Source organism: Octodon degus, unplaced genomic scaffold (assembly GCF_000260255.1).
Source record: "Octodon degus isolate 3935 unplaced genomic scaffold, OctDeg1.0 scaffold00007, whole genome shotgun sequence".
Classification (NCBI taxonomy): Eukaryota; Metazoa; Chordata; class Mammalia; order Rodentia; family Octodontidae; genus Octodon; species Octodon degus.
Window position 1 is genome coordinate 17,132,983 of NW_004524583.1, and position 5,483 is coordinate 17,138,465.

General features: G+C 36.0%; 1 protein-coding gene across 6 annotated transcripts in view; it reads right to left on the reverse strand.

Moving 5' to 3' along the window:
- The window catches only part of Fut8 (fucosyltransferase 8), a 485,432-nt gene that overhangs the window by 391,567 nt on the left and 88,382 nt on the right, over positions 1 to 5,483 (reverse strand). For all 6 annotated transcript variants that reach the window (XM_023702829.1, XM_004624778.2, XM_023702814.1 and 3 more), the window contains exon 2: positions 3,160 to 3,253. The gene's annotated coding sequence lies outside the window, so the exon portion shown is untranslated. The remainder of the gene's footprint in view (positions 1 to 3,159; positions 3,254 to 5,483) is intronic.

Below are 5,483 nucleotides of genomic sequence, written 5' to 3' on the forward strand. Positions count from 1 at the left end.
TCTCCCCAGCCACTATGTGCTTATATTGTTTGATCAATTTTTCAAGCCTATATCTTGTAATCTGAGCAAATACTTTCAAGATAACAATATGCAATGTATAAACCATTGCAACTCTACTATCTTGTTTTGAAATTTTGTATCTTTTTGTCATTCAATCTGTTTAAAATAAAAACTTTTAAGAAATTAAAAAGATATAAAATAAGGAGGGCTGGCCAGATAGCGCAGCAGACTAAAGCGCCTGCTTAGGCAGGTACAGCAACTGGGGTTTGATCCCCGGCTTGCCATGCTGGCCCCACCCCCGGGGTGCACTGAGAGGGCAATTGAGACTAGGCATGGTTGTGCGTGCCTGTATTCCCAGCACTTTGGAAGCTGAAAACAGGAGGATCGCTATGAGTCCAATCTGTGTAGTGAGACCCTGTAGACCCTGTACTAAATACATTAAAAAAAAAAAAAAATGCTTGGAGCCAGAAATGTTTTAGACTTCAGATATTTTCAAATTTTGGACTACGTGCATTATACATAATGAGATATCTTGGATATGTACTCACATCTAAACATAAAAGTTACTTACGTTTCATCTTGTGCACATAGTCTGAAGCTAATTTTATACAACATTTTTGTGAGCCTGTATTCTGATTATGACCAACCCCATGAAGTAAGGCATATAATTTTGTTAGTGATGTCATGTGATGTTCAGATTTTGGAGATTTTAGATTTTGGATATTCCAATTAGTACTGCTCAATCTACATTCTGTCTCAGAAACTCTTCTCTTCTTTTGCAGTGCCCGGGACTGAACTAGAGACCTTGTGCTTGCCAGGCAGGCACTTAAGCTGCTGAGCTAATCCCCACCCCCCAGAAATTCTTCTTAATGTTCTGACTGGCTAAAATAGAGAAATTCTGCCCATTAAAAAAATAAAATTGCCCATTTGAGAGCACACAATAACAAACTATTGGATACACAGATACTATAAAACCAACGGAGTTCATCTATAAAGTTTCAGAAACAAGACAACAGCTTAACGTACAACCTTGGAGTCAGAACAAGATTGCTGGTAGCCACAAATTACAGATTGAGTCTAGGGGACAGCCAGAGCTTGTTTTGTCCTGCCCTTGAGCTAGACTGGAACATGGAAACTCCCCACTTTTTTCTGATCACAGCCGGAAGCTCTAGGGCTAATGACTGCTGTTGCACTGACCAGGGAAGATAAAACCTGCTGGAAATGATAAAGTATCTGGAAAATCTACACTTTCCTTGTTGGCCCTCCATCCTTGTCTTGTCCTTACAAAAATGTTTTGTTCTTACTAGCCCACAGTCACTACCTTACCCATTGTCCTTGACTCAGACTAATGAATAAATACCAAGGTTCTAGGTACCACAAGGCCTTTTGTTCCCAAGAACACCTGGTAATCAATCCCAGATCTCTGCCTACGCCATATTTCATCTCTTGTTCTTTCTTCCCACCATGTGTTATGAACATATGGCAAGAGATTGGGGCCTCCTTACAAGGTCTGATCACTGGGGACATGGAAAGAGTCTTCAATACAAGACATATTCTCAATACTTTTCTATTTCTGTAGCAAATAATGAACACATTCCTTATAAATACTCTAATATTTTAAGCTACCTTTAATTTTTGAAACAGGATCCCACTATATAATTCAGGCTAATTTTAACTATGTAACCCAGGCTGACCTTGAACTTGCTGCAATCCTCCTGCTTCTGCCTCCTTAGTTTTAAGATCACTAATTTCCCTACCACACAACAGTATCCAACCTTTTCATCCCAAATACTCATTTAAGAAATTATGAATTGATTTTTAATGCCCACCTGTGCTCTCTTTAAGTAAAATTTTATAATAGAGGAACTCCTATAATTTGATATTATAAACATATAACCTTAGTAGCTACCTATATGAGGCTTAACTGTGTAAGCCTACTTGTATATTTCTCATCTACCATTATAGAAAGTTACTGATTTGGGAAAAGCCAGGAAAAATCACCAATTCAAATATATCCCCCTTTCTAAGTTTTGCATCACTTCTTTTTCTATGTGCAAAATGACCATAACTCACAGACCATTTTCTTAGACACATATTTATTAATTTTTTTTCTGGTCACTTTTTAATGACATTTTTTAAAAGACATGCAACTCTAGCCCAGTTAAGTGTCATCTTTTTTAACAACAAAAAATTACTTTTTAAATAAAAAACATACAATGATATTTATTTGATGTATGACTATAGCAGCTCTACAATCCCCAAATCTTTTTTTTAAAAAGCCCAAATATCCATCAATTAGTGAACAGACAAACTGTGTAGTAGCTCATACAGTGGAACACTACCCTCAAAAAAACAGAACTACTGCAGACAAATGCAGGAACATGAATGAACCTCAAAAGGATGAGATATCCACATTATAAATAAAGACCAACGTAAAAGCAAAATAGAAAGTAGAGAGATAGATCTCTCTCAAATCAGAATGGAATGAGAAGGAGGAAGGGAGGTAAAGATGATGAAAAAAGAAATGAAGCTGTGTTGAGTGCACGCATCCAACTCCACACACGGAATGTAAACATCACGTGCTGCAAGTATGTGCTAATAAAACAAGACAGACAGACTTTAAAAGCTATCTACTTCATGATTCCATGTTAATGACACACTGGATCAACTACAGGAACAGAAAATAGATCAGTGAGCAGTTGCCAGGGATTGGGATGGGTGGAGACAACATCTGGCTGGTTATGGAACTGTTTTAACTATGGTGATGAATATTTGTCAAAACTCATAGATCAAACACTAAACATAAATAAAAATGTTCATGTATGAATAAAATGTGAACAAGAATGCCTTCAAAAGCTAAGATACTTCATTTTCCACACCGAATAAGCCACATGATACCGAAGTTCAATGTATCACATTCAGCTAAAACTAGTTTTATCCAGTCTGACACTTTGAAGTACAAATTAGAAACAAAAATATTTTTCATTTTATGCAGTACAGATTACACACAGTAATCAAAAAATATTCCTTAATATTCCATTTGAAAGAATTGACTGATTTCATCTTTTATTTCACTGCTACCTGTAGATGTAGCTTTAAACAAAATTATTCGCTTCTCAAAATGTAAACAAAAACATACTATCCACAAAATATACCTACCTGAATTTGTTCAGTCTATCCATAAAGCAATAAAGCACTTTATGTTGAATGAAAACACCATCAGTCATCAATGTCCTCTTGCCAAAGCAGCAACCTAGAATCAAAAAAATACGAATATCAACCCTAATCAAATTCCAATTATCATTAATATATTTTTAAATATTTTATTTTTCTTAATATAGTAAGACATAAATGTAAATTCACTTGTACATTCATCCATTCTGCAAGCAGTGCTTTTGAAATGTCAACAAGGAATGGGCTTTCATTTTACAAATTACACCCAAATTTGGTATCTTAACTTGCTTCAGAGTTCTCTCAAAGTAAGTCCGCATCCTTAGAATTTGCTTTATGAACACAAATTTATTTTATTTTCTCAACTGTTTAATATGTAAAGCAATTGACAATGTCTTTTTTCTTTAGACTACAGCTTCATGTCTACACCCCTCACATACCAATTAGCTCTACAACCTACCAAAGTTTACTATCATCTACACAAACTTCCACTCCAGCCTAATCTGTCTGCTTGCTTCCACAGAATAAGTGCATGAGTCTCAGTTGTCACCCTTAAAAAAAATTTTTGTTTTTAGAACAGGGTCATTTTCTCCCTTTTCCTCTTTGTCAATCAAAGTGCATCTATCAACTTTCTCAAAAGGAGCCCCCTCTGTAATTCCTTGTCTGAAAACTAATGTAATTATTCTGTACTCCATTAATCTTTGCCAAAATACTTTTCTAAATCATGTAAGTACCATTTCACATAGTGAAGGAGAAATTCTATTCCTCTGTTCCCTTTCTCCCCATTATATAGTACCCTGTTTGACACAGGAATCAATAGAATAAGCCAACAAAAAAAGTCTTAATAAAGATTCACACAGCAAATGTTCACTGCAGATATATTTTTTTACAAGTCACTTGGATACAAAACCCAAGAGTCATAAAAATATAATACTTTCTATGGAAATGTCTGTCTGTCATTCTAATGCTTTAGAAGAGATTATTTTCAGATTGACATTCTAGCTGGGAGCAGTCTTTTTTCTATTGATACAAAATTCTACTTAAACCAGTTTTAGACAATTAAAACACAGAAACACTACCACCAATTAAAACTAATCCACCACAAAAGTAATCCTACTACTTTCATTTTCAATTCCAGGTCTGGGGACAAAGCTCAGTAATAGAATGTTTGCTAGCGTATGTATAACTTTGGGTTCAAGCCCAGTCTGTGTAACTTAGCTCCTTTTTGAGACCCTGTCTAAAAATAAAAAGGTCTGGGGTGAACCTTGGTGTTAAGGCCCTACATTCAGTTCCCAGTACTCTCCCCCAAAGCTCAATAAATTACTTTAAACACAAAAGCATAAGTGCTACTATATGGTGCTTATTTTATTATTACATTACTTCATCTGACTGACCTAGTCAAAAAGGACAAACTGCTAAAACCCATGAACAAGCAAATCCTAAATAGCCATGAAATCTAAAATCAGCCAAGATTTCACCCTAAAAGTTTCTGTCAGCCTCCCACAATAATCTAGTAGTGTGGGATAACTAGTATTAGAATTACCTTTATACTGTAAATAGCTACAAAACTATCAAAATATGTACTGTAATAGTTTCTGGGCATTGAACAAAAATAAATGTGGGGGGGCCGGGGAGATGGCTCAGTGGAATAAGCACTTCCCTGGCATGTGCAAGGGCCTGAGTTCAATCCCTGGTTCCACCAAAAAAAATTAATGTAGGGCTATGTTCCTCAAAAGAGGGAAACAAAGCAGTTAAGTCCCATGAACAAACACTATGGCTTTCTGCCAGAAGATATGTTAATACCACTATAGGCAGAAAGATTGAAAGCAGAACAAAGTTTTGGCTAACTCTTAGACAAGGTAGGAGTTTATCACAGTAGAGATGGTAAGAATCAGTAAAGTAACATATCAAGAGGGAAATAGCTATGCAGAAAAGAGCTTCAGACATCTTACACGTCTACATTTAAGGTGACATAACATGACACCTGGGAAAATACACTGTCAGAAGCTTAAAAATGAACAACTCAGTACTGACAGTGAGCTGAGAGACATGAGAACTCCAACCAGCCATGGCAGAGAGCCTTCATGTACACAGGTGAGCAATAGAGACCTCTGTAGGGCTAAGTTAGTGCTAAAATAAAGACTGTTCTATATTGAACTCAACAAAATTTAAAAGAAGTCTTGTAGACTAACCCTCACTTGTAACAACCAGCCAAAATGGAAAACCTTCCAATTTAAGGGGCATCTACCAAAATATGTAGAAGGGAGCAAGTCTTAAATAGTCCCACTTAAAAGCAGTAACTGAAAAGACAA